This window comes from Antechinus flavipes, chromosome 1 (assembly GCF_016432865.1).
Source record: "Antechinus flavipes isolate AdamAnt ecotype Samford, QLD, Australia chromosome 1, AdamAnt_v2, whole genome shotgun sequence".
Lineage (NCBI taxonomy): Eukaryota > Metazoa > Chordata > Mammalia > Dasyuromorphia > Dasyuridae > Antechinus > Antechinus flavipes.
This window is the reverse complement of record NC_067398.1, coordinates 594552821-594565193: the sequence shown is the minus strand read 5'-3', so window position 1 is coordinate 594565193 and position 12373 is coordinate 594552821.

Genomic DNA, 12373 nt, shown 5'->3' with positions numbered 1-12373 from the left:
GGAACCAGCACACATACTGAGTGCAGAAACTGTTGGTCAGGGGTGTTGCTGGTTGTGAGCACTTGCAAGCTTTTGGTATAAGGTCTGAAGTCAAAGAAGAGAGCTGAAGTGAAATTAAAGACACCATTCACAATCCAGGATTACAGGTGATTTATCTAATTGCTCTTATTTAAATGAACAGTCAAAAAAGAAAGGACCTAACTATAGAAACTTACTTTGAGAATAGGGAAAACTAGGGTTCATTTTCAGAGGAGGGCAGTGAGGTAAAACAAAAAAATTTTAAAAGTCTCTTCTACCACAAAGGATAACATTAAGATGCTACCTGCCTGGAAAGAATTTATAAAATTCAAAAAATTAAATGAGAGACATTGAGAAAAAACAAACACATAAAATGAGTTGCATCCCCCAAAAAACCAAGATTATGAAAAAAAAAATTAGCTAACCAGAAAAGGAGATACATTGTATACAGCAACAACAATATTATATGTTGATTAATTCTGATGGTCATGGCTCTTTTCAACAATGAGATAATTTAGGCCTATGCCAATGATCTTGTGATGAAGAAACCCACTACACCCAGAGAGAAAATTGTAGGAATTGAGGGTGAATTACAACATAGTATTTTACTCTTTTTGTTGTAGTTTGCTTGAATTTTATTTTCTTTCTTATTTTTTTTTTTTTTACTTTTTGATCTGATTTTCTTGTACAGCAAGATAATTGCATAAATGTAAGCCTATTTTGGTTTTAACATACTTTTTTTTTTACCATGTTTAACATATATTGGATTACATGCCATCTAGGGGAGATGATGAAGGAAAGGGAGGGGGAAATTGGAATGAAAATTCTTCAAGGGTCAATGTTGAAAAAAAATTATCCTTGCATATATTTTGAAAAAAAAAAACCTTCAATAAAAAAGAAAAGGAGATACAAAGTCTTAAAGAAGAAAGTGATTCTTTGAAAATTAGAATTGTGCAAGGAAAAATTAGTTATAAAAGGTGAAGAAATAATAAAACAAAATATAAAGAATAAAAAAAAGGAACCATGTGTGAAACATGTTATAAGAAAAACAGCAGATCTGGAGAATAGGTCAAGAGAAACTATAAGAATAATTGAACTACCTGAAAGCTGTGACCAAAGTAAGAATCTTGGCCAAGAATGCAAGAACTAATCAAAGAAAAATGTCCTGGAGTAATAGATGAACATGTAATAGAATAGAACATAAGGGAAAAATAGAAATAGAAAAAATCCACCTATCACCATTTCAAAGAGATCTTACATGGAAAAGACATAGTAATGACATAGCTAACTTTCAAAATTCTCAGATAAAAGAAAAAAATCTACATTCAATAAACTAAAAATAAAAAATTCCAATACGGTGGAGCTACAATTAGACTTGCACAGGATATATTAGCAGTTACAATTAAAAAAAAAAAAAACAAGTGAAAGTTATGCAACAATATATATTGACAATCTAAAGAAATAGATTTGCATCCAAAAATATCATATCCAGCAAAACTTACCATAAAACTGAGTGGAAAAAGTGGACATTCAGTGAGCTTACAGATTTTCAGGACTTTGTCGCAACCAAACCTGAATTTGTGTGTGCGTGCATGTGTGTGTGTGTATGTTTGTTTGTGTATGAATATATGTGTGTATAAACGCATACATTCACATACATATGTGCATATATACATGTGTGTATGTGTGTTATGTATGTATGCATGTCAACATGTTCTTGCTTAACTGTAACCTGCTTGGAGGAGGTGGGGGGCGGGGTGAATGAAAGGAAAAAGAATAAGCTAAAAAGTGCACAGCAGAGAAAAAAAAAAAGGAATAACCTACAAGAAAGCAAAGATGGACGTCATGGACATATAACTTTATTATTATTATATATGTTTTCTTATAATGGAAATTTATTTCTACATGTTTTAAATCCTCCTTGATATTCTGCTGGGCACATGACAATGTTTTGTTTTGTTTGTTTTATTTTCCTTTTCCTTTTCTTTTTCTATTTTGTTTTTAGTTTTAATTAAAACAAACAATGTGTAGATACCAGTCCTCCTCAAAGGTAGTGCTGACCTGTGTTGATAGAAAGCTCCCCACATAGATTTTCCTACACCAGTGAAATCACAGAGTTGGCAAAAAAGTTATTTATATAAAATTTTAAATATTTCAAAATGCCTCACTTATAATAACATTAGACCTTTGTAGCATAACTGCTAAATTTAAAGAGAACTTTAAGGTTTATGAATTGAAATATATACATAATATAAAATGGTATTTGATCTTCAGGACTACCTTATTCAATAAATGCTGTCATTATCCCCTTTTATAGAAGATAAAACTTCTTCTGAGGTTGAGATTACATGATTTGCCAAATATCAGAGAAGCAATGAGTATGTAAAAGAAGATTCTAAATCAAATCTTTAACTCCAAGTTCCTCTATTATTATGCCAAGCTGCTTACCTAATAAGAATACAAGTAAAGTTTAAAATTTGTCTAAAAATCAACTTCACAGGCATAAGATGGAAAAGACATAGGCTAAAGTTCACCAAAAAAGTAATTGGGGGATTTAGTGTACTAAAAACAGTGCAATCAAGTAATAAATTAATGAATACAAATATTAAGCACTTATTATGTACAAAACACTATGCCAAGTATTGATTAAACAAATAGAAGAGTAAGACAGTTCCCATAATTAGCACAGTATCTAAAAAACAGAAGGCACTTAATAAATATTTGGTAGCTAATGGTTATAAAGGAAATGATGGCTAGAGAAAGAGAGAGAGACAGAGAGAAATAGAGAAAGAGACACACACAGAGAAACACAGACAGAGACAGAAAGAGAATGTATGCCTTATGTGCATATTGATAGAGATATAAATATATACATATATGTACATATAGTTTTGGCAGCTAGTAAGGTCCCATAATCCTTAAGATATAGCAAAAAAAAAAGTAGTATAAAAATGACTTCTGTCATTTCTACTGATAAAATTATATAAGTTTCTGATGCTGAACTATTTGATAGTGCCAAGGACTTTGGTAGCAAGATCTTTATTTTTTGGATCTTCAGTGGTTTTGGCCACAGCATTCTCAGAAGGAATTGTCAGCCCATATTTCCCATTTTGAGTAAACAAATGATATAAACCAAAAATCATACAATGATTTTAGACTTTATTACAATATCTCTTTTATCATTCTCTTCTGTGAGTCCTCCCTTCCTTCCTTCCTTCCTTCCTTCCTTCCTTCCTTCCTTCCTTCCTTCCTTCCTTCCTTCCTTCCTTCCTTCCTTCCTTCCTTCCTTCCTTCCTTCTTTCCTAACAAAGTTTATTTTGTCCTTGGTTACTATATTTTTCAGCTTATGAAAGAAATTGATACTTTGTTAACTGACATGGTTTCTAATCTCTCTAAGCTTCATTTTGTGGTAATTATTTTACACTCCTCAAACTTTTATTTCAAAACAATGACAGTACCTTAATAAAATTTACAAGAATTAATTTCTGTATTTAACTAGCTATCACCTAGCAGGTACTGTGACAATATAATGAAATATAAGTAACTTTTGATGGGAAGAAGGAATTTGGATAGATCCAGATCCTTCAGTGCTTTTAGGGAAGATTATGTGGAGTTTGTGAAAATAAATATAGGTATATTTTGTGAGTGTGTGTGTGTGTGTGTGTGTGTGTGTGTGTGACTGAGTGGAGGGCAAAAAGGAGTCCCAAATGAAAGGGGAGAGATACAACCCTTACCTATGTAAGCAACTAGGTGGCATAATGACAGGAAGATTGGAGTTCAAATTTTGTGTCAGATGTTTATCAACTGGATGACCTGGCAGAATTGCATAACAAAAACAGCAACAATAATAATGAGCATTTATAGAGAGGTTACAATGTGCCAGGCACCATGCTAAGTGCTTTACAAATATTTGTTATATTTGATTTTCATAACAACTCTGGAAGATAGGTACTATTATTGTTCCCAATTTTCAGTTCAGGAAAATGAGGCAAAAAGAGGTTAAAACTCTTCACTAGTGTCTCACAACTAGTAAATGTTCAAAGCTGGATTTTTACTCAGGTCTTCCTGATTCTAGGGCCAGCATGTTTTCTGCTGTATTGTATAATACCTTTCAGCTTCAGTTTTTTCATGTGTAAAATTAGAAGATTAACTGTACCTATCTCACAATACTATTGTGAAAACCAAATGAGATAATATATGCAAAGCAGTCCTTCAGATATAAATAAATTATGTAACTAAGTATATAGTTTATATAGCCACATAGATTTATACATCTATATATACATAGATATGTTAGTTACTATTATTACTATGTCACAGTATTGCCTAGGATCAGTCCAAAGTACAATATTTCTTTGCATTAAAATCCCTGTTTTAGAATCCCAAAGCTAGAGATGAGAATGGGCATCCACTGAGGTAATCTTGTAAAGTGCTATGTGAACAATTGGTTCTACAGTCATGTTTCCTATGAAAAGAGAAGCTCAATGTCTTTTAAGGCAGCTCATTCCATTTTTAGATAGAAGACATTAATGATGATGAATACTTTCCTTCTGTATGTTTATATATTGTTCTCTGGAAAGATGCAGGGGTTTGAGGGAGTGGGAAGGCAAGTTGGACTAGATGAGTTTGCTTTCTGAATGGCATGAAGAGCAATGTATTTATGGAAATCTTGTCTGTAACCACACAATTTCCTGAAGGGGTCTAAAGAATTCCCTGCTAGCTATTGCAGTCTCTTAGGCTAGATGCACAGTTATAATTTCAGAATCATACTGTTTTGTTTTACTTAGGAACATGGGCACTGTTGGCCAAAATTTTGGTTTGTTTTCTAGCCCAAACCATTTTCAATTTGCTCTAAGGTTGGATAAAACACCAAATACATTTACTAATGGAGGTTTTCCTTCAGTTCTTGTATACTTTGATGGAAATTCAGTCCATAGATTTGTGACTCACTTACACTTAGAGCATTAAAATGTTATTTACTAAAAACTTAAAAAAATTAAATAAGACTTTTTTTGCTTTAAAAAATAGGAAGGTTTATTTTTCCAAGAGCAAATGAACTCAAAAGTCTAAAAGGCCTGAATGTAGTTGATAATTTGAATCTATGAATTTAGAGCAGGTTGTAAATTTGGAATTGCTTTTCCCATCCCTTTTCCCAGATGTTTTCTTGCATCAAAAAGGTCAATCAACTTCCTTTTGCTTCTGTCTTATTTGTTTATTTGTCTTAAGTCCATATATTTGGAATGAAGTGATACATAGGTGTCCAGAGGATAGAGCACAGGACTTGGAGGCAAGAAGCTCTTAGTTCATATTCTGCTTCTCACACTTAACTGGGTAAATGAAATGATCCACCTTTAACCTCAGTTTTCTTCTCTGCAAAATGGGGATAATAAAAGCACTTATCTCTCAGGGTTTGGGGGAGAGAAAAAATTAAATAAGCTGAAGTTCTTTGGAAACATTAAAGTACTATATAAATGTTGTTATTATGACCTTAGAGCAGTGTTATCAAACTCATAGAAGTTCCATTCTATACAAAGGATTCTTATAGATTTCATATTGTCTCAGAAAACCACATATTAGTAATATCTATCTTTAATTGTATTTTATTCATTTTGTTAAATATTGCCCGATTACATTTTAATCTGACCTGGAGTGTTGATAGTCATGTGTGGCCCAGTGTTTGACACCTCTGCCTTGGTGGAAAAAAGTCAATTTTTTTTTTATTTTATAGTTGAGGAAACTGAAGCATAGGAAGATGATTTGTTTGATATTATCCAACTTGTAAGCATTTGAAGTAGTACTTGAATCCTTTTGAAATTTCATTATCATCCACTATACCATGTTGTCCCTATATCATAGTATATGTAGATGGAAATTATATATCTCCATGTTTACCTAAAGAATTTTCTTTTATTTGTGACTTTTCTCCCATAAATATCCTTGTCTTATATTACTACTCTTTATGTGTTCTTTGTTCTGTCTTTCCTGGATCACCTCCCCAAATTGTACCATTCTCTAGTCTCTAGTTTTTGTTTTTTCTTCATTTTTATCTGTGTTTTTGCTTGTTTTGCACTCCTTCCATAATGCTAATAATGCTTGATTTTATGTTAAGGTAACTTTTACATTATTGTAAATGTCATTTACCATTTACAGTATTAATTATTGTAATTATTAGAATATTTACATAATTAATTACTTTTACTTTATAGTAATCATTTGAGATTCAGTACTAAAGGAATTAATATCCCCCATTTTGCAGATGAGGGCCTCTTCCTTCAGTGTTCAGTTCAGGTCCTAGAATCAATTAAACATTGGAAGGGACAATAGAAGTCAATTAGTTTCATTCCCTCATTTTATACACTAGAAAGCTGAGGAATGAAAGGGTGAAATGAATAACCCCAGTTCATAGAAGCAGCAAGTACCAAAGCCAGAATTTGAACCAGGTCCTCTAATTCACCCTCCAGCATCCTTTCCACTGTACTTAGTCCCATGGAAATTTTACTGTCCTTTACATATGGAAATGATTTCTTCCTTCTCTATGAAAATTTTCTTTGTATAAATTTTTTTTGGAAATTTTATGGAAAGCAATCTAGAATTAAAGTAATTAAGATGTCCATACCATATGACTCAAAGATCTTACTGAAATGATTATATCTGAAGGAGATCAAAGATAGAAGGAAAGGGTCAATATGTCATAAAATATTCATAGCAACAATTTTGAAATAAAGAACTTAGCACAAAGTACATGCCTCTTGATTGGATAATGCCTAAAAAAATTGTACTGCATTTTCTTTGTCCATTTTCTGAATCATTTATAGCCCATTCATCAAGATATGATAAATATGAAAAACATTTAAAGGAATACTTTTATGAATTGGTGCAAATTGAAATAAGCAAAACCACAAAAGCAATATACAGAGTGACTATAACAATTGAAATGGAAAGAATGAAAAGCTATTAACTGAATGCTTTTTAAAGAAAATTAAGCTTAGCCTTGCAGATGAAATGGGAATTTGTTTTCTTGATTTATTTGCAAAGATAAGAAACTTAGGACATACAATACTGCAATACTTAGACTAGATTGATGTTTTGGTTAGTTTTTTTTAATGTTTTTGTTTCTCTTTTAAAATTATTTTTCAAGTGGTATGATTCTAAGGATGAGAGGTCTAGAAAAGATATCTTGGAAAACAAAGGTATTATAAAAACAAAGAGTAGCAATGCATTTTTTAAAAGGGAATTTGCCTGGAGCTCTTCCTTGAAATTACCATACTTATTCTTGTAGTTTATTAAAATATCCTTTACCCAATATAATTTTAAGCTCCTTTAGAACAGGCCAGCTAGATGGAAGAGGTGTGGTATAATAAATCCAGCTAAGCGGTACGATAGTGCACAGAGCATTGATGCTAGAGTCAGGAAGGCTCATCTTCCTGAGTTCAAATCTAGCTTCAGCCACTAGCTATGTGACCTTAGATAAGTCATAGTTTCCTCATCTGTAAAATGAGCTGGAAAAGAAAATAGCAAATCACTCCAGTATCTTTGCAGAGAAAGCCCCAAATGGGGTCACAAAGAGTCAGACATGAATGAAATGACTGAACAGATATGGGGTAATACAAACAGTGATAGATCTCAATCAGAGAACTTGAGTTCAAACCCACTTAAATACTTACTGTATAATCTTGGACAAATAAAATGAAGATATTGGTCTGGACAGCTGTTTAGCTCTAAATCTGTCATCTTTTACATAGTATGTGCTTAATAAATAATTTTAATTAAATTTAACTAGAATATATTAGTGGCAAAATTATTTTACTTACACATTTAAATAGTAGGAATCTATTCTGCTTCTTTAATATTGTAAGATATATAGTTTCTCTTAATGGGAATTGACATTTCAGCTGTTGCTGATGTTTCAGCTCGATTTTAGCATAACACAAAGATGTTGGGATAGTTTCAATTGAACAATGATTAGGCTCAAATGTTAACTACTTTCCTAAGCCTCTGCAGCTTTTCCCTATCAACATCTAAGGCTAGAAACATTATTAAAATGCAACCTTTTCTCTACCAAAACCCAAACCAAAACAAAATCTATTGAGAACATTTTCTTTGGGGTTCTCATTCACATGAATTTTTAGAGATTCACATTTCTGAAGAAAGCTATTCATTTTAAATTGACTACTTGTTTTACTTATCATGATTGTGAAAAACATTAAATAAATTTAAATGTTGGATTTCAATCATTAATGAAGGTGAAACACAGACCTCTAAACATTTAAACCAGGGGCCTCAACTACAGCCCGTGGGTCAGATGTGGCCTGCCGGATTATGGCAAAATCAGACTAGAAATGACACTTGACCTAAACTCGCATTAGCAACACACACTTCCAGCACTGGGCTGAGGCGGTGGAGACAAAGTGTGAGGTGATACTGAGGTGAGGTGAATTCCCAGGCCAGGGTGTGTGGTGTGGGGAAGGGAGAGATGCAGAAGATGGAGAACTGACATCCCGCGGCCTTGTACAGTAAGGGCAGCCACCACAACAGCCAGGCATGGAGGATGTACAGTGCATGCTGCGCATGTCACGGCCGCTGCAGGGGGAATTCACTGCAGCAGTGAAGGTCTGAAGTGGGAGTGCGAAGAGTGGGAGAGACAGTGCAGGAAACGGAAGCATCACAACACAGAGACAGCTTGGAAGAAGTTGGGCATTGCAGTCTGTATGTCTCTGTGTGGGCAAAGTTATTGCTGGTATATTGTTTTTGTAGCGCTATGTGTATATTATATACATCATTATTTCCTAGGGATTCCAAATTGCTATTAGTAAAATACATATACATATATGTATATATGTATATGTGTATATGTATTTTACTAATAGCAATTTGGAATCCCTAGAAAATAACGATGTCAAGAAAAAGAAAAATCAACTTGGAGTGTAGGATATTCAAAGAACAGTGGACTTATGATTACTTTTTCATGCAGTACAAGGAAACAGCTGTATGCCTGATATGCCAGACACTATATTCTGTGTTCAAAGAATATAATTTGCATCAACACTATGAAACTCAACATAGAGATAAATATGATTGTTTGGTTGGAGAAGTGAGAAAAGATAAAATATTAAAACTGAAAAATAAACTGACAACTCAGCAAAATACTTTTGTGAAGCAGAAGCAGCTAAATATTTCATCACTGCGAGCAAGTTTTCAAGTTGCCAAACTAATAGAATACACTGGCAGACCATTCATGGAGGGAGAATTTGTTAGAGAATGCCTTTTTTCTGTTGCCAAAGAGATGTGTCCAGAGAAGGCCAATTTATTTAGTACAGTGAGTCTTTCAGGACCTACAATTACACAGAGGATTGAAGAAATGGGAGATAATCTGCATCAGCATTTGCAAGACTCCATAAAAAAAATTTCATATTTTTTCTTGGCACTCAACAAAAGCAATGATGTTTGTGATTCTGTACAACTTCTCATTTTTATTTGTGGGATGAATGATTATTTTGAAGTCATAGAAGAGCTTGCTGCACTGCAAAGCATTAAAGGAACAACTACAGGAGAGGATATCTATGAGAAGATTTGCCAAACTATGAATGGTTTGGAGCTGAACTGGGCTAAACTAGCCAGCTTGACAACTGATGGTGCTCCTAGCATGGTGGGGTCTAAGAAAGGAGTAATTGCTCTCATTAATCAAGAGATGGACAAACAGAACCATTTTTATCCAATAGCCATACACTGCCTCATCCACCAACAAGCACTGTGTAGTAAAATCACTGAAATGGGACTCTGTTATGAAAACTGTGGTATCTTGCATTAACTTCATTAGATATAATGCACTAAATCACAGACAATTTCGGGAATTTCTTATTTTTTTTCAATTTGTATCTTTTTTTAAAATTTTATTTAAATAGCCTTTTATTTACAGGTTATATGTATGGGTAACTTTACAGCATTGACAATTGCCAAACCTCTTGTTCCAATTTTTCCCCTCCTTTCCCTTCCCCCTCCCCCAGATGGCAGGATGACCAGTAGATGTTAAATATATTAAAATATAAATTAGATATACATTAAGTATACATGACCAAACCATTATTTTGCTGTACAAAAAGAATTGGACTTTGAAATATTGTACAATTAGCCTGTGAAGGAAATCCAAAATGCAGGCAGGCAAAAATATAGGGATTGGGAAGTCAATGTAATGGTTCTTAGTCATCTCCCAGAGTTCTTTCACTGGACGTAGCTGGTTCAATTCATTACTGCTCCATTGGAACTAACTTGGTTCCTCTCATTGCTGAGAATGGCCAGGTCTATCAGAATTGGTCATCACATAGTATTGTTGTTGAAGTATATAATGATCTCCTGGCCCTGCTCGTTTCACTCAGCATCAATTCGTGTAAGTCTCTCCAGGCCTTTCTGAAATCATCCTGTTGGTCATTTCTTACCAAACAATAATATTCCATAATATTCATATGCCACCATTTATTCAACCATTCTCCAATTGATGGATATCTACTCAGTTTCCAGTTTCTGGCCACTACAAAGAGGGCTGCCACAAACATTTGTGCACATACAGATCCTTTTCCCTTCTTTATGATCTCTTTGGGATATAAGCCCAGAAGTAACACTGCTGGATCAAAGGGTATGCACAAGTTTGATAACTTTTTGAGCATAGTTCCAAATTGCTCTCCAGGATGGTTGGATGGATTCACAATTCCACCAACAATGTATTAGTGTCCCTGTTTTCCCACATCCCCTCCAACATTCCACATTATCTTTCCCCGTCATTCTAGCCAGTCTGACAGGTGTGTAGTGGTATCTCAGATTTGTCTTAATTTGCATTTTTCTGATTAATAATGATTTGGAGCATCTTTTCATATGGTTAGAAATAGTTTCAATTTCTTTGTCTGAGAATTGTCTGTTCATATCCTTTGACCATTTATCAATTGGAGAATGGCTTGATTTCTTATAAATTAGAGTCAATTCTCTATATTTTGGAAATTTCAGGAATTTCTGTCTGAGCTAAATGTTGAGCATGAAGATATTCTATATCACACAGAAGTCCATTGGATGAGTCGAGGGAGAGTTTTGAAACATTTCTATGACTTACTTCCACAGATTACAACTTTTCTGCTTTCAGAAAGCAAAGAAATACCAGTGCTCAATGATGCAGAATGGAAATGGCAGTTTGCCTTTCTGACTGAAGTAACAGAACTACTCAACAATTTCAATATGCAACTTCAAGGAAAGGGGAAGCTCATCTGTGATATGCAATCACATGTCAAAGCATTTGAAGTAAAATTAGGCCTTCTCATCAAACAAGTGAAGGAGGAAAACTTCTGCCATCTCTCCACAACTCAAAATCTGTTAGTGTAAAAACCACTGATTGAATTCCCAAACAAAACATGTGTGGATTCACTGGAAAAATTGCAAAAGGAGTTCCAATTTAGATTTAAAGAGCTTCATCTTCATGAACAGGACGTACAGCCTTTCCATAACCCATTTTCTATTGACTGAAATGTGAATACAATTTACCAAATGGAACTGGCTGAACTTCAGAATTGTGATTCTCTGAAAGACTCATTCAAGTCAAGCAGCCTTCATAATTTCTATGCATCTCTCCCCTCTGAGACATATCCTCATCTCAGGAATCATATACTCAAAATGGCAACCATCTTTGGCAGCACTTATATCTGTGAACAGACTTTTTCTAGAATGAAACATTTGAAATCTCCAACCAGATAAAGACTAATGGATGCACACTTGCATCATTTGTTACGACTAGCAGTGACAAATATGGAACCAGACATTGACCATCTCATTAGCCAAAAGCAGGCCCATAGCTCCCATTGAAATACTGGCAAGTTTGTTGATTTAACTTTACTTCATTTTAAATATTGTATTTGTTCCCATTTTGTTTATTCAGTTCAAAATAAGATATATGCAGCATGCATAAGAATTTATTCATAGTTTTTGCTTTTACTATAGTCCGGCCCTCCAACAGTCTGAGGGACAGTGAACTGGCCCCCTATTTAAAAAGTTTGAGGACCCCGGATTTAAACTGATTTTTTTAAACAAGTCATTTTCCCCCAAAATTAAACTTTCCAAGAATTTAAAGAAATGCATCTCACCATGAAAATATATCTCTTGCTCTCATCACCCCACAATTTGAAACATTTCTATGACTTCCAACAATTAGAAAAATAAAGAGATGAGGCAATTTAGAATTATTGAATTACAATCTTATTTTGGCAAAGAGGCTGATCAAAAATTAAAAATCTTTGTACTGGGAAACTGGAGATTTTGAAAAACTATAGTCAAAGACATTGCAGTGAATTGGTTACAAAAATTTCAAAAAATTCAGCAT